This window comes from Mercenaria mercenaria, chromosome 15 (assembly GCF_021730395.1).
Source record: "Mercenaria mercenaria strain notata chromosome 15, MADL_Memer_1, whole genome shotgun sequence".
NCBI lineage: Eukaryota > Metazoa > Mollusca > Bivalvia > Venerida > Veneridae > Mercenaria > Mercenaria mercenaria.
This window is the reverse complement of record NC_069375.1, coordinates 2,871,624-2,890,177: the sequence shown is the minus strand read 5'-3', so window position 1 is coordinate 2,890,177 and position 18,554 is coordinate 2,871,624. Positions and strand designations below refer to the sequence as shown.

Genomic DNA, 18,554 nt, shown 5'->3' with positions numbered 1-18,554 from the left:
TAATGAAACCCTCTGTGTGTTCCCTGATGCAAGAAGGCTATTTATAGCTACTGGAATGATTTTGCGATTGTCATATAACCCAAGATTTAAGAATATATAATGTCAGACATTGTGCTTATTATCAGTCTTCACTTGTATGTTCTCAGATCAAATGTTTGGCTGTCTGTATAACTGAAATTGAGTATTGTAGACGCTTTTCATTTATTTGTGCAATAACTTTTTGAATGCGATTGTACAAACCCTTCCTGGATTAACTAAACATTTTAAAAAAGAACCAAAAAAACACTGCCTCTTATTTGGCCACCGATCTATGGATCACAGGGTCATTAGTTAGATCCTAGGGTGAAGCATATGTTCTCCTTGACAATATGAGAAAGAAATTGTATTTGAAATCATTTGTCCTCTACCTCTGTTTCATATGGGGAATTGGCAGTTACTTGTGGAGAACATGTTTGTACTGGTACAGAATCCAGGAACACTTGTTAGGTAAACTGCCTGTCTGTACACAACTGAAATATTGTTGAAAAACAGCATTAAACCCAAAACAATAAAACAAACAAATCTTTTGCAGTGCAATGTGTGAAGTAACAGTAAAGCAGGATAGCTACAGACCATGAAGTGGAGAAATGAAGAGATGCAGTCTAGATTGATAAACATAGTGTGTGTAGGAAACATAGTGGATATAAATCATTGAAATCATGTGACAAGTAAGAAGATCATGGACTTTTAGAGCCATTTTCCTCTAACCCAGCTGCACTCTGGGTTATAGAGAAGCTGAATACAGACAAAAAGCTTTTTTTTTCTTCTGAAAATAACACAAATTTTACAATGGAAGAGAGGTAACTCAGTTTCAAATAGAATACTAAAAGGCTATAATACCAGTAAAAGAAATTGTTCTTTCTTTCATATAAAAACCAGCTACTTCAGATCAATTTTGATACAGTTTCTACAGGAATAAGTAATGATTATCATTAAGTTGTAAAATTACTTCTCATAATTTATTATCTGCATCTTATATTTCTTTGTATTTTCTAAACACTTTATAAACTGTCTCTTTTGTATTGTGAAGTAACAGTAAAGCGCAATGGCTAAAGACTGTTAATTCAGAATTTAAGAGATGCAGGTCTTTGTTCTATATGTTGTATGACGGAACCATGGTGGAATTTTAGATTTCATGGCAGTCATAGAAATATCTTAATAGGTAACCAGATAATTTGTATTAAGAATAATTTACCACTAATAAACTGCATTTAGAGGTACTTAATAGCTGTACAGATACAATTAGTTTTTAAAAAGGCATCAAAAATGTCTTATCTTTTATAAAACAAATTTTACAATTGAAGCTAACCCAATTTTAAAAAAACTCAATTCACTAAAATGCCCTTGCTTTCATAGAAATTGTCACTTTCGGAATCTCATCAGTTTTGTAGTTTTGGATTTGAGTATGAACTACATACAGTAGTTTTTTTTAGAATTGATGGTTGCTTCAATAATTACAGTAAATGTAGCATTATATTTTCATTCATACCAGTTACCCACTACCATACCATATATTTTCACAGGTCTATAGGACAGAGATGTGTGTATCAGTCTGTGAGGCTTTCACATCACTTCCCAGTCGACAGATTGGCAATGGATGCGTAGATTCTCAAATAACTTGGCATGACTTTTCACAGTTACAAAGACAGATTGCAAAAGATTTTAGGTATTTTTTCTTTGTTGGTTAAGTCTTTTCAGTTAACCTGAGCACAAAGTGGTCTTGGTGAGCTTTTAGGATCATTGGTTGTCTGTCGTCTATCTATCATCCAAAATTTCTCCGTCTCCTCCAAAACCACTATGCAAATTTCAACCAAACTTCACAGGATTGTTCCTTGGGAGGTCTTATTTCAGATTTCTCAAAATCTAGACTATCCTAGCAGAATTCTAGTTAATCCCCCGCCACAAGTGGTGGTGGTTATAGGAATGGTCTCCGTCCATCCTTCTGTCTGTCCGTAACACTTTCGTGTCCGCTCCATATCTCCTAAACCCCTTGAAGGATTTTCATGAAACTTTGGTCAAGTAATCACCTTATCAAGACGTTGTGTAGAATTCATGAGTCAGCCATGTCAGTTCATGATCAAGGTCACAACTAAAGGTCAAAGGTTTACCCTTTCACTATCCATAGCAGTGACGGGGGATTAAGCTGTCTTTCAGACCGCCTTGTTGCCATTGTAACCAAAAGGAAAAACTTTATAATCTTCTCCTCAGAAACTGCTGACTCAACTTTGAAATACTATATCAGAAATGTTCCTTGGGTGACCTTTACCAAAGACCTTCAACAGAATTAAGTCACTCTGTTTTGTTAAAAAAACATAGCTGTCATAGGGCAGGGCTATTTTTCCTAATAAGGCTATATGGAAAACTTTTGAAAATCTTTTCTGAAACTGCTTGTCCAGTTTTAAAGTAATTTCATAGCAGTTTGCCTTACGTTATCCTTTCCCAGATTCCTTTAAAAAAAAAATTTTCATTAAAAATCATGGAGGCCAGGCTAGTTTTTCCAGTATGACTATATGGTAAATTTCGAAAGTCTTCTTCTTTGAAATGTCTGACTGGAGTTGAAACTAATTTTAAAGCAATGTTTTTTTTGATGGTCCTCTACCAAAGTCCTTCAGATCATTCTGTTTTGTTAAAAGTCATGGCTGCTAGGAGGCGGGGCTAGTTTCTCATAAAGGCTATATGTAAAATTTTGAAATCTTTTCCTCTCATACGATTTCTAAATGTTATGACAGCAATGGTTCTTGGGCGACACTTCTAAATTCCTTCAAGGTATGTTGTTTGTCTGGGGTCATGGCTGTTGGCCTCTATAATATATACATATATACAGTTACAAAATTGAAGTTGTTCAAGAATGTATACAGTGAGAGATTATGTAGAGAGAAGAAGACATAAGTAAAGAAGAACACTGCACAGACATGACACAACATAATAAACAGTTCCTATAAGTAAATAAAAGTAATGAATACTAAAGACTTTACGGACTGTAGCAATAGCAGAGAACCACCATTTTAGATTTACTTTTAAACAAGTTTTATTGGAATAATGTCTCCTACATGTAGTGACAGAAACATATTCATTTAGTACTGTCAGTCTGTCTGTCACAAAATTTGTCTGCGCAACTCCTCTGACACCACCAGGCAGACAAACTGATTTATACCAAACTTCACACAAGTGATCACTTCCAAGCCTAGTCATGAACATCATTAGCATCATTTTGTGCTGTTTTTTTTTCCTCAGAGACTGAGAGTTATGGGCCTTGTTCCTCAAATTGTATGATAATTTGGCATTTTCTCTTATATTATTGGGCAGATTTCCACCAAACTGTGCAGGAAGTCCTCCTTGCCAAGCCTTATACATATTATTGGCATGTTCTGATTCTTTGAATTTCAGTAGGGTTATGGCCCTAGATTTGTTGTCTTTTACAGGGTTTACACTTCATGAAATTCACCAAACCTCACAAGAGATCAGTTTGAATTGGAGGTGTGTATATCATCAACATTGTCTAGTTTTAGGGGCAGCCAGAGTTAAAAATAGAAAAAAATATTAGAACAAATGCTTTTAATGACCTGCTGAATATTCTTTCATCAAACTACTTCTGTACCATCAGTGTGATATCCCCTATCAAATAAAGGGGTAAATTCAGAAATAGTCAAAATCGGCCTAACTTAAAAAATCTTTGAAAATCAGGTAAATGAAACATAAATATGTCTTTCTTCATATTTCATTACTGTAATTACCTTTTTTTCACGTTTGTTGCATTTTCCGGGCTTTTTATCACACCTACCCAATTACACTTTTGACGTCATTACGTTTGATATTTTTTAACGTCATGTAGTTGTACAAAACACGTATAGTCTTATCCATTTTATTTGTAGTTTGCGCATGAACTCTTAATATCCAACGGACAACGATCGTTATTCACACTTTTCTTGTTTTAATTACATGTCAGCTGTATGACACTATGCTTAGTCGCGAAAACTTGTGACAAATTGACAATTCGGGAACCACTCATCAAACTCTAATTATAATAGTTTACCCGTGGCAGAAATCACTAAAGTTGAAGTGGAAAGTGGAATATGATGTTTTCTACCATTTTCAGGTGTTATCCCTACCTACCATATGTTGGTCAGGCCTCGTGTTCACAAAACATTTTCAGTCTCGGCTGAGTTGGATAATGAAACTCAATTTATCATTTATATAGAGGATATTTGTTTGTTTGCAGTGAGATATCGAAATATATCATCACCGATAAGGGAGACAATTGAATATTTTCACGAAGGCGGAGCCTGAGTGAAAATATCAGAATTGTCTCCCTTATCGGTGATGATATATTTCGATATCTCACTGCAAACAAACAAATTTTCTTTTTATTTTATGCTAGTTTGTGAAGATCAAAGAATTTTCTGTTTATTAAGTGCATAAATGTTCATGAATATAAATCCAATATTTCATGACGGAATTCGGATTTATTTAAGCTACCGTGTTACATATGATACATCCGCTAAATTACCATGGAGACTTAGGCACATTAATATCGAATATTGGTGATTAGGTTCATTAAATCAACACGACGCCATTTTGTTTTTAAAAACAAAAACTGCATTTAAATATTTTGTGTAAAAATACACAGTCCGTGGCTAACAGAGACATTGACAAATGCCGGTAGTTAAGTAGAAGCATATTTAAAACTTTTTGGGTCAATCCGTCAGTTCGTTGAATAACCGGAAGCTTGCTTTGTTTACCAAAACACACGCTGAAGGTCAGATTAAAAAAAACAACACTAGAAATCTAAACAACTGTGGAATATGCGTAAGCCCTTGGAAAATCAAGCTGCAGAATTAAATATCATCATGAATTCAATAGATATAGCTAGGAAATATTGATCTAGGAGCTGCATAGCATAACAAAATGGAGGGAAGTTGGAACACAACTGGCTGGGCTTGGAGTTGGAGTGGGAAAGTACTTCGACGAAAATGCTGGCATATTACGTAAGGTTGAGTTGATGTCTTGTGATAATTAACTAAGACAACAACCAACTAAATGTGTTGTCGCCAGTAAAATCTACCACACGATAGTGAACCAATGGAAAAAAGTAGAGGAAACACACATGTCTGTAGCTACATGAATGGCAAGGCCTAGCAACCAAGCTGACAAAGGTAGCATTATTTCTATTGCAAATTTAATTATATAGCTAGCCTTTTCTATGTAGGATTGTCTAGCAGTTCATGACTCCTGTATTGCTTGAGTATTAGTATAATCCAGTAATTTTAAAGGCAGCAAAGGGAGGTAATTAAAGAATATATTTCAAGGGAGATAATTTATCTGGAAAAAAAAGAAGTTCGGCGCTGTGAGTGATATCGATTTATATCTCACTGCTATTTTCCAGTATTTCACCAATAAGCATAAAATAAATCTAAATAGCGTGTTTTAAACAAAATTTTAAGTTAATAACTATTTTCAAATGATTTTTCAGTACTGATGGTCAGTTTCAGTTGGAATTAAGTTTTGAAGTCATAGAAAAATTGATATAATAATTGAAATTTCAGGCTCAAACTCGGCTGAGACAGAAAAATGTTTTGTGAACACGAAGCCAGGCTAGCCAATCTTGAACACTGCGCGACCTCAAAGTAAAAAAAGAAATAAACCTTCTTTTTGTGACTACGTATGTTCGGGAATAAAATGTAAGAAATCGCTATTATGATAATGTAGAGGATTATGTTTCGTCCATTATATGACTATTCTATTTTCATACCTCTTTTAAAACGAATTCACTATGATGATAATTATCATCATAAAAGTAATCGTTCACTGCTTTTAAGATAAGTCGGGAATATTCGGGTTAATTTATTGAGCAAACTACCAAAAGTACCTTCCGTGCCTGCACCAAATGCAGTATTCTTTTTCCTGCAAACCGACATATTCAACAAAGAAGAAAAGAAATATTATGAAAGAAATTTTAGAAAATAACAAAATAAACAACTGTGTGTCTGATGTTTATTACTTTTTAACATCCATTACGAAATGAGTTTTTTTCCGGCACCAGAGAAAAGACCAAGAAATATATAGTTACAATGTGCAAGAATTGGTAATATTGTAAATCGGAACATGGAAATCTTGAATAGTTTCAGCATTCCTTACATATTGACCAAAGAAGGAAAGAAAATTAAGACATATCAAAATTGTTCTTAGAAAGTGTAGATTCTTTTCAGAAAATCAGTAACATAGTTACATATAAATTAAAATTATATCGAAATTTTGCCTTAATAAAATTAAATCCATATTATGCATTGCAAATGCAAATCTAAATTTAAAGAAGGTATGACACTCGTTTATACATGTTGCAAAGTAGAACAAATGCAGGTGCAACGTATGTTGACGTGCCTATCCACTAAATTTCATTTTTAGACAGAATATCATATTTCTTGACAATAAATAATTTCATGTACAAGGTCAAACTTCAGAATAAACGTATCTGTAATAAAACTGAAATGCAGTAACATTTCCCTACAAACAAACAACAAGTTTAAAAAAACATCAAGAATACGTATCTCCAACGTATGGTAAAAGATATTTAAGGTATAACACAGAATACCAATTTTAAACAATGGCAGTCATGACCTCGGATCAGTGGTCTTGTATCAAGACGCCGGACTTAGAAACTCTGGATTGCAATTTCATTCTCCAGCTCCTTAAACGAATCCCATTCACAGGAACTTTGTGTGTTTTTAGCTCACCAGAGCCAAAGGCTCAGGGTGAGCTATTAGGATGGGTCACCGTCCGGCATCCGGCGTCCGTTGTCCGTAAACTTTTACTTCAAACGACATCTCCTCATAAACCGCTAGGCAAATTTCATCCGAACTTCACAGGAATGTTCCTTGGGTGAAGCTCTACAAAAATTGTTCAAAGAATTGAATTCCATGCAGAACTGTGGTTGCCATGGCAACCAAAAGGAAAAACTTCAAAAATCTTCTTTTCAAAAACCAGAAGCCCTAGAGCTTAGATATTTGGTGTGAAGCATTGCCTGGTGGACCTCTACCAATTTTATTCAAATCATGACCCCGGGATCAAAATTGACCCCGCCCCAGGGGTCACTTGATTTTACATAGAAAAATCTTAAAAAATCTTCTTCTCAAAAACCAGAAGCCCTAGAGCTTAGATATTTCACGTGTAGCATTGCCTAGTGGACCTCTACAAAATTTGTTCAAATCATGACCCCCGGGGTCAAAATTGACCCCACCCCAGGGGTCACTTGATTTTACATAGGAAAATCTTCAAAAATTTTCTAAAAATAAACCAAAAGGCCTAGATCATAGGTATTTGACTTGTAGCATTGCCTAGTAGATTTCTACAAAATTTGTTCAAATCATGACCCCGGGGTCAAATTGACCCCACTCCATGAGGTTTCTTGATTGTACATAGAAAAATCTTCAAAATTTTCTAAAAATAAACCAGAAGGCCTAGAGCTAAGATATTTGACATGTAGCATTGCCTAGTAGACCTCTACAAAATTGTTCAAATCATGACCCCCGGTGTCAAAATTGACCCCGCCCCAGGGGTCACTTGATTTTACATGGAAAAATCTTTAAAAATTTTCTAAAAATAAACCAGAAGGCCTAGATCTTAGATATTTGACGTGTAGCATTGCCTAGTAGACTTCTACAAAATTTATTCAAATCATGACCCCCAGGGCCAAATTGACCCTGCCCCATGGGGTTACTTGTTTGTACATAGGGAAATCTTTATAAATTTTCTAAAAATAAACCAGAAGGTCTAGATCTTAGATATTTGATATGTAACATTTCCTAGTAGACTTCTACAAACTTTGTTCAAATCATGACCCCCGGGGTAAAATTGGCCCCGCCCCAGGGGTTACTTGATTGTACATCGGAAAATCTTCCAAAAAATTTCTAAAAATCATCAGTTTGACATTTGAAACATGTAGCTCATATTATTCTGGTGAGCGATCCAGGGTCATCATGACCCTCTTGTATGCTAAATATCAACATTTTTTTAGCTCACCTGTCACAAAGTGACAAGGTGAGCTTTTGTGATCGCGCAGCGTCCGTCGTCCGTGCGTGCGTGCGTCAGTCCGTAAACTTTTGCTTGTGACCACTCTAGAGGTCACATTTTTCATGGGATCTTTATGAAAGTTGGTCAGAATGTTCATCTTGATGATATGTAGGTCAAGTTTTAAACTGGGTCACGTGCCATCAAAAACTAGGTCAGTAGGTCTAAAAATAGAAAAACCTTGTGACCTCCCTAGAGGCCATATATTTCATAAGATTTTCATGAAAATTGGTCAGAATGTTCACCTTGATGATATCTAGGTCAGGTTTGAAACTGGGTCACGTGCCCTCAAAAACTAGGTCAGTAGGTCTAAAAATAGAAAAACCTTGTGACCTCTCTAAAGGCCATATTTTTCATGGGATCTGTATGAAAGTTGGTCTGAATATTCATCTTGATAATATCTAGGTCAAGTTCGAAACTGGGACACGTGCCTTCAAAAACTAGGTCAGTAGGTCAAATAATAGAAAAACCTTGTGACCTCTCTAAAAGCCATATTTTTCATGGAATCTGTATGAAAGTTGGTCTGAATGTTCATCTTGATGATATCTAGGACAGGTTCAAAACTGGGTCACGTGCGGTCAAAAACTAGGTCAGTAGGTCTAAAAATAGAAAAACCTTGTGACCTCTCTAGAGGCCATATATTTCATGAGATCTTCATGAAAATTGGTCAGAATGTTCACCTTGATGATATCTAGGTCAAGTTCGAAAGTGGGTCACGTGCCTTTAAAAACTAGGTCAGTAGGTCAAATAATAGAAAAATCTTGTGACCTCTCTAAAGGCCATATTTTCCATGGGATCTGTATGAAAGTTGGTCTGAATGTTCACCTTGATGATATCTAGGTCAAGTTCGAAACTGGGTCACGTGCCCTCAAAAACTAGGTCAGTAGGTCTAAAAATAGAAAAACCTTGTGACCTCTCTAGAGGCCATATATTTCAAAAGAACTTCATGAAAATTGGTTAGAACGTTCACCTTGATGATATCTAGGTCAAGTTCGAAACTGGGTCACGTGCCATCAAAAACTAGGTCAGTAGGTCAAATAATAGAAAAACCTTGTGACCTCTCTAAAGGCCATATTTTTCATGGGATCTGTATGAAAGTTGGTCTGAATATTCATCTTGATAATATCTAGGTCAAGTTCGAAACTGGGACACGTGCCTTCAAAAACTAGGTCAGTAGGTCAAATAATAGAAAAACCTTGTGACCTCTCTAAAAGCCATATTTTTCATGGAATCTGTATGAAAGTTGGTCTGAATGTTCATCTTGATGATATCTAGGTCAGGTTCAAAACTGGGTCACGTGCGGTCAAAAACTAGGTCAGTAGGTCTAAAAATAGAAAAACCTTGTGACCTCTCTAGAGGCCATATATTTCATGAGATCTTCATGAAAATTGGTCAGAATGTTCACCTTGATGATATCTAGGTCAAGTTCGAAAGTGGGTCACGTGCCTTTAAAAACTAGGTCAGTAGGTCAAATAATAGAAAAACCTTGTGACCTCTCTAAAGGCCATATTTTCCATGGGATCTGTATGAAAGTTGGTCTGAATGTTCATCTTGATGATATCTAGGTCAAGTTCGAAAGTGGGTCACGTGCCCTCAAAAACTAGGTCAGTAGGTCAAATAATAGAAAAACCTTGTGACCTCTCTAAAGGCCATATTTTTCATGGGATCTGTATGAAAGTTTGTCTGAATGCTTATCTTGATGATATCTAGATCAAGTTCAAAACAGAGTCATGTGCGATCAAAAACTAGGTCAGTAGGTCTAAAAAAAGAAAAAACCTTGTGACCTCTCTAGAAGCCATACCCTTGAATGGATCTTCATGAAAATTGGTCAGAATGTTCACCTTGATGATATCTAGGTCAAGTTTGAAACTGGGTCACGTGCCTTAAAAAACTAGGTCAGTTGGTCAAATAATAAAAAAACCTTGTGACCTCTCTTGAGGCCATACTTTTCATGGGATCTGTATGAAAGTTGGTCTGAATGTTCATCTTGATGATATCTAGGTCAGTTTTGAAACTGGGTCATGTGCGGTCAAAAACTAGGCCAGTAGGTATAAAAATAGAAAAACCTTGTGACCTCTCTAGAGGCCATATTTTTCATGAGATCTTCATGAAAATTAGTGAGAGTGTTCACCTTGATGATATCTAGATAAAATTCAAAACAGGGTCACGTACCTTCGAAAACTAGGTCAATAGGTCAAATAATAGAAAAACCTTGTGACCTCTCTAGAGACCATATTTTTCAATGGATCTTCATGAAAATTGGTCAGAATTTTTATCTTGATAATATCTAGGTCAAGTTCAGAACTGGGTCACATGAGCTCAAAAACTAGGTCACTATGTCAAATAATAGAAAAAACGACGTCATACTCAAAACTGGGTCATGTGGGAAGAGGTGAGCGATTCAGGACCATCATGGTCCTCTTGTCTTGAACTAGAATCCAGAACCTTAAATAATTTATCATTGTTCAGGAGTAACGCGGTTGAAACCAAGGTCAACCTGTTTTACAATAATGTAGAATAAAAATAAAGGTAACTATTCATTTTAGTAGATAGGTGCAACATTCAAATTAGTCAGCAGAAACAAGAGTGGCTAAAGAACGGCGACCTCTTTAAAACCTTGCGGGTATACAATTTTATAACATAAAGTTGAAACATCAGTAATTCAACACATAAAATTTTCGGCTAGTTTCGCACGTAAAAAATATAAATGTAAATAGTATTCATAACTGCTAAGGAGGTATTGAACGAAAGTTGAGTTTTAATCAACCTTCCTTTTTTTTATCCCCCCGCCAAAGGCGAAGGGGATATTAGAAATGCTCTCCGTCCGTCTGTCCATCCGTCCGTCCGTCTGTCCGCAACAATCTTTGTCCGGAGCATAACTCCAAAAGTACTAGAGGGATTTTCTTCAAACTTCATACACTGATAGAACACATTGGGAGGAAGTGCAGTGTACAAGAACAATAACTCTACCTTGCCTATTTTTTGAGTTATTCCCCTTTATCTTGTTTTCTTAAAAAAATTTGTCCGGAGCATAACTCCAAAAGTACTGGAGGGATTTTCTTAAAACTTCATACACTGATAGAACACATTGGGAGGAAGTGCAGTGTGCAAGAACAATAACTCTGCCTTGCCTATTTTTTGAGTTATTCCCCTTTATCTTGTTTTCTTAAAAAAATTTGTCCGGAGCATAACTCCAAAAGTACTGGAGGGATTTTCTTAAAACTTCATACACTGATAGAATTCATTGGGAGGAAGTGCAATGTGCAAGAACAATAACTCTGCCTTGCCTATTTTTTGAGTTATTCCCCTTTATCTTATTTTCTTAAAAAAATTTGTCCGGAGCATAACTCCAAAAGTACTGGAGGGATTTTCTTAAAACTTCATACACTGATAGAACATGTTGGGAGGAAGTGCAGTGTGCAAGAACAATAACTCTGCCTTGCCTATTTTTTGAGTTATTCCCTTTTATCATATTTTCTTAAAAATTTTGTCCGGAGCATATCTTCTTCATGCATGGAGGGATTTTGATATATCTTGGCACAAATGTTCACCACCACGAGGCGGAGTGTCATGCGCAAGAGCCAGGTCCCTAGGTCTAAGGTCAAGGTCACACTTAGAGGTCAAAGGATACAAGAATGAAAACTTTGTCCGGAGCATTTCTTTTTCATGCATAGAGGGATTTTGATATAACTTGGCACAAATGTTCACCACCACGAGACAGAGTCTCATGCGCAAGATCCAGGTCCCTAGGTCAAAGGTCAAGGTCACATTTAGAGGCCAAAGGTCAGATTCAAGAATGACTTTGTCCGAAGCATTTCTTCTTCATGTATGGAGAGATTTTGATGTAACTTGGCACAATTATACACCATCATGAGACGAAGTGTCATGCGCAGTTCCCTTCTTTAGAATTACTTCTCTTTGTTGTTACTCTAAATAGCTTTTATTGTAACTTTTTCATTACTAGTCGTAGAGAAAAATTGAGACCACTTTTCTGTAGTACAACATGCATGCTACATCCAATTTTGAGGTGTATTTTGACCAGTCTCTACCTGGTAAAGATTTTTGTGTGGACTTACAATTTTTTTATTTTTTTTTAAGATTAACTTCCCTTACTTGTTACTATGAATAACTTATATTGTAACTTTTTTATAACTGACCATAGGGAAAAAACAAGACCACTTTTCTGTGGTACAACATAGATGTTACTTTCCAATTTTAGGTGTATTTTAAGGTATCTCTACCTGGTAAGGAGTTTTTTTGTGGGCTTAGAAAAACAAAAGACTTACAATGATTACTAAACGCCACAAAATTAAAATTCCATTTGCAAATACAGCTGCTAGAGTAAAGAAATTTGCTGTGACTGGCGTATATTGTGACATTCTGGCACTCTTGTTCCCTATTAGCTTTCCATTCCTTCTTTTTACAGTAGCCATATAGAAAAACATCATAGCTATACTGTTCTTGAAAATTAATAAAATTTAGCAGTCAACCACCTCACTACTGATTTATTATCCCCCGCCGATGAAATCGGGAGCGGGGTATTGAAATGGCGTTGTCAGTCCGTCCGTCCGCAGCCATTTCTCAGTAACTACTTGGTAGAATTTCATGAAACTTGAAATAAACATGAACCAACATACTGCGATGATGCCCGTCAAGTTTTTTTTTTGATTGGTCAATTTCCCTCAGAGTTATTGCCCTTGATTTAATAAAAAATGTCCGTCTGCAGCCATTGCTCAGTAACTAACAGGTAGAATTTCATCAAATTTGAAATAGACATGAACCAAGATACTGCGCTGATGCCCGTCAAGTTTTTTTTTTTTGACAGGTCAATTTCCCTCAGAGTTATTGCCCTTGATTTAATGAAAAATGTCTGTCTGCAGCCATTTCTCAGTAACTAGCAGGTAGAATTTCATCAAACTTGAAGTAGACATGAACCAAGATACTGCGACGATGCCCTTCAAGTTTTTTTTCAATTGGTCAATTTTCCATATAGTTATTGCCCTTTAATTGTTTAAAAATCCACAGATCTGTACATAACAAACCAACCAATTGGAAGAATTTCATTAAACTTCTTCCATTCTTTTCCATGAACATTTATTATAAACATGTGATGTTGTGTACCTACACCTGGTCACCACCTTACCCCCACCCAAACAAACCATTCATTTTCTTTTCATTTGATTTTGACTAATGAAATTATTTGCTTCTTGGTAACATTCTTAACTTTTTGCTGGATATATTTTTTTGCCGTTCCTCAACTCTGACCCTTTCGGCGGGGGATTCCAATTCATCGAATTTGCTTGTTCTTTCTTCCACATCTTAAAACCCCTGATGCGGACCACAACTAAACGGTTCTTCAAAGCTTTACCCAAAATTAATACTTTCAGACACTAACTTGCCAGGAACTTTAGCCTTCAGTTATAATCCCCCCGATTAGCCATGTCTAACATGGCTCTTGTTACAAATTTAAAAGCTCGCAATGATTGTGTCAAATAGTAAGGCCCCATGTGTGTGCAGTATACACTGGATTAAATCACTAGGCATGTAGGGTGTATTTGCGTATGTTTTTTTTTCAAGGCGGCATGTCTCCATTCCACATCCCCGCTAAACTATAATCAGCCCATTTAGCACTTCATTGAAATGAGTAGTTGTAATTTAACATTATGTGAATAAGATTGGGATGCGTACAGAAGGATAATTAAAATTTTAGCCAATTATTGTATCATCTTTAAAAAAAAAAAATTAAACCTTTTAAAAATGATATCTAAAATACGTCATATGGTAGATCTACCAGATCTAATAAACGAATGTGGACTAGAGTTCTAGTAAACATTTTAAATACGCCTAATTGTTTTTCATTTTCCAGTTAAAACAAATTCAAGTAGGCTACATTATCGAAAGAGCCTGGTCACCTATAGGCCTAACGTATAAATTCCATATTTTCTACTCAATATGAGTTCAAATTTAGTAATATTTTAGGAATAAAGATGACCATATTCCAGAAAAACTACTTAAAGTACTGAGAAGACACAAAGTGTGGGTGTAAGAAACACGATGTAAATATCTTCCGAACATAGCCTACCTTCCGTTGTGTCTGCGTGTGAACTTCGAGCAATTCGTTGTATTCATCTCATATGTTTCAAAGATAAAAAATGTCTTCTACAGTAACTAATAGGAACCAGCATATTAACATATTCAAATGTAAATTCCTGTCAGACAGGGGCAATAAAAGATTTTTGCTAGTTACTGTAGCAGTATTGTCTGTGCCGTTCACATTGTAATTTGTACTGGCTAGTTTGGTGGGAAATTACACCGTGCACCGGGAATGTATAGTGTAGCCATTTCCTGTCATTTTCTAAATAATTATACCCGGTACCATTTCTTTCAACCTGATGTCGTAAATGTACGCCTACATGGCACTGCTAAATAAAGCTAAAAATAGCAACCTATTAATTTTTAAAGAGGTCATCAACATAATTGCCCCAAAACTGGTCACATAGGTGTACTACACATAATTTGCAGTTTTTGAAAAATGCAACAAAGTTATAGCAGAAGGCTGTATTTCAAACTTGGATAAACAGTACTGAGTAAGCATTTATTGAACTATTTTCTTAATGAGATAAATCTACAAATCCCATAACAAGCGAGACTAACTTCGATTTTTTTTAGTTACAAGTTAGAAAGCAAATAAAAAAAAAAACATCGTATTAAAATGGAATTTATATTACAAACGTTAAAATTATTCGAGACATTTAGGCAATTCAAAAGCAAAACATTTTGTTCATTGTGCCGCATATCGTATTGATGGTGCGTAATATGTGAATGAGACAGTAATTACGCAGTGAAACTACGTCATCAAGTATGTATACACGTCATGATGCTTGGTATCTTCCTGGAATAGTATACAATGTGTATGTATGAGAAGGAGAATGTTATCTCTTTACTTCAGGATGAATTATGAAAATAAGGATTAAAATAAGTGCATTCAGAGCTTAACCGTTGCATGCTTATGAAACATACGATTTTGTCTCTATGTTTCATTAGTATGTTCCGAATTTCGCCTGAAATCCACCGAAGAAAAACAGATTCTGAGTGGAAATTGATGTCTACACTGTGACTGTGATTAACTTTGACGCGTAACTGTTGGATTAGGAAACTAAGAACTTAAAGGAACATTTACATCACGTCATATTCATATAACTTGTAAGTACTGTAGACCTAATTTTATTTCTAAGTTTAGAGATTGACCATGAGTACTAATTTTTGGAAGTGGCAAGTCGATTATCGTTTTAATTTCTTGATTGAAAGTAGATTTTATTTCCATTTAGGATAGACACAATGATAGATAATTTCTTGAAGTTGACCATATTAGTAGATCTAAGCCCCTTAATTTTTAGAAGATTCTCACGTAAATTGTCACAATAGATCTATGTCTACGTAACGCTTGAACTACAAATCAGTTCGGGCACGTTTCTTGTGAAAATAGGCAACGGAAAAGTTCAATTTTCACCAAGAGCACAGGCCTCGACCACAAAAATGTCACCACAGGTACGGACGAAATATAATTGTTATTTAAAAAATACTTGCTATTTTGTGGTCGAGGCATGTGCTCTATTCAAAATTTCCGTTGAAATGTGGCGAAACCAGTGAAAATATCCAAAATAGCCGTTCAGTACCAAATTACCCCTCGCAGTTTTCATACAAAAACTCAAAAGATTTCATCAGAATATCTAGCAAATAAGAGATCAATAGTTGAACTTACAGAAAATATGGATTTTATCAAAAAGTGTTAAATTTTAGAATTCATAATTTTCTTAGGCCTTTCAAGCCTTCGTGGTCTTGGCCCTTTCTACTAAATTTTAACTTTATCAGTAGCTTCTTGTATAGTCCTATCTCAGATTTGTTCAGATATGGGCACTTGAACCTGTTTTCTGTTTTTTTTTTGTTTTTTTTTTGGTTTTTTTTTTTATTAAACTAAACATGTTTGTTAACATTCATGGATCAATGTGTCATACATATATTCAACCGCTTCGGTAGCCTAGTGGTAGAGCGTCTGCTTCAAGTGTGTGAGGTTGTGGGTTTGATCCCTGGCCGGGTCATACCAAAGACGTAAAAAATAGTACTAGTAGCTTTCTTGCTTGGCGCTCAGCATTAAGAGGTTAGTGCTAGGACTGGTCAGCCCGGTGTCAATATAATTTGACTGGGTGGGGTATCATGCCATGTGTCTACGGCGTGATATTCCATTGAGGCAGCTCTATAAAATTGGGCATTGTGCTCACTGCTACAAGTAGACTCCGTCATTTATATGACTGAAAAATTGTTGAAAAAGACATTAAACCAGAACACAGACACACACATATATTCAAGGTCATAGTTAAGGTGAGGTGAGCAACTTAGAGCCATTATGGCTCTCTTGTTTTGTGTAATTTCCCCTTTATAGCAGGGATTTCTTTATTGCAGATCAGTAATTCTTCCTTCACTTGTTTCATTAGGTCCAGTGCTGCTATCAGTCTCAGAAATAACAAAATTGAAAACTGGGAAAGCAACTGTTTGAGCATTACATGTTTTAACACAGCATCACATCACACGTGCTACAATGCACAATATTGATACAACACTGAGATATGTTATCAGGTCCTGCCAGCAGAACTTTGTAACCCTTTAATTGCTCCCAACTTAATAGCTTATAAAATGTTATATATAATTAATGTAGACTTTCATTTATAGGAAACACATTTGAATTGTAAATATTGTCTTATATTCTTTGCATTTAAAAAACTTGCTTTTATGTAATCATGTGAGGAAATATTTTTTCTTTTGTAGAGAAATATATAAGGTAGAGCTCTGCAGTGTGTCACATGTTTTTGCACAGATTTGTGTTCCACATGTATGGCCTTGAAGGAATTGTTATAGGAAATGGGTAAAAGAGATACATGTGTAAGGATATGGAATGTACCTGCTAAAAAATATCAATATTTAAGGCTTGACTGTACAAAGTATAGGGTGAGCTATCCTTGTCTCTCTGGCTCTGGCTTCTGCATCTGTTGTTTGGTTGCTAAAGTTTTCTTACACTTTATTTCATCTCTGTTATTACTTGATAGCTTTATTCAGACTTAAAGGTTGATAATCAGATTTTGGCCATGTAACGGATTTGTTCGAAACTTTAGCATCTGATCATTTACACTCATTTATGTTCACTTAACACTTAATACAAGTTAGATTTTCACTGGAGGTATTTTAAAATTTCATTATCCTATCCTGGTTGCCCAACCAAGATAGAGTTATTTTATCATAAGTATAAATTTGATAAACATACTTTGCCTAAGGAAATGTATAAATATTAGACATATTGTAATATATTTGTAAAATATTTGCATTAAAAATTATGTATTTAGATGGAATTCATTAGAAACGCAAGTTTGAAAAATTATTATTACCTCCCTTTGCCTATCTTGGTTGGGCAACCAAGATAGATTGGAAATAAATGAATTCAGAAGCTACACACAGCTTTAAAACTTGCATTTTGGTTCAGATTGTTCAATAGTTGATATGTCTATCAAATGCAAATGTAAAACTAGACATTGTATCGAAATAAAAAGAAATACCCAGCTTTTTATTTACTTTCATATTAAAGGGGAGTAATTACAAAATTTTATAAAAATAATAAAATATACATTTCAGATAGGAATCTAACTCTATGTAATCGGTCTTTTTGTTCCTTAAATAATTCTCTACCAGAATATACAAAAAGTAAAAAATGTCATTAAATGTTGTTTAAATGTGATTGACTACCTTTAAAATAGTTATTACTTATAACACTGGCATCATATGAAACTAAGACCATAAATGTCATACCAACCTTTCATCAGCCTTTCATCAATTATTCCCCCAATTAAATTTTCAGGTTGAAGTTTTGATAATTTTTGCATGATTCATACTTAAAAGTACCATGTGATATGAATTATGTCACCAATTTACTTAGAATTTAGTTGGTAAGTCGGTTCTTCTGTCCATAACACTTCATGTCAGGTCTATAACTCTGCCTTCCATGAAGGGATTTTGAAATAACTTGGCACAAATGTTCCCCATAATGAACATGTGTAATGTGCAGAATCGAGACCCCTAGCTCTAAGATCAAGGTAACACTTAGAGGTAAAATGTTAACAGGTTCTGTTTCATGTCTGGTCCATACCTCTGCCATTCGTCAAGGGATTTTCAAACTACCTGGCACAAATGTTCCCTTAAATATATTGATGTGTCATGCTCAAGACCCAGACCCCTAACTCCAAGGTCAAGGTCACACATAGAGGTCAAAGGTTAACCTAGTCGGTTTCTTGTACGGTTCATAGCTCTGCCTTTATCAAAGGACTTTAAAATTACTTGGCACAAATGTTCCCTAACCTGAATTGATTTGTCTTTTACAAGACCCAGACACCTAGCTTCAAGGTCAA

The 18,554-nt window shown here is 35.3% G+C and overlaps 1 long non-coding RNA gene across 7 annotated transcripts in view; it reads left to right on the top strand.

The window, feature by feature from the left end:
• LOC123534721 (uncharacterized) overlaps positions 1 to 18,554 on the top strand; it is an 82,149-nt gene that overhangs the window by 45,228 nt on the left and 18,367 nt on the right. For 4 of the 7 annotated variants that reach the window (XR_008367297.1, XR_008367296.1, XR_008367291.1 and 1 more), the window contains 3 exons: positions 572 to 707; positions 1,563 to 1,705; positions 16,927 to 17,040. This is a non-coding gene — a long non-coding RNA (uncharacterized LOC123534721). Of the gene's footprint in view, positions 1 to 571; positions 708 to 1,562; positions 1,706 to 16,926; positions 17,107 to 18,554 lie in introns of all 7 variants that reach the window. The other 3 variants (XR_008367295.1, XR_008367293.1, XR_008367292.1) reach the window with 3 other exon arrangements.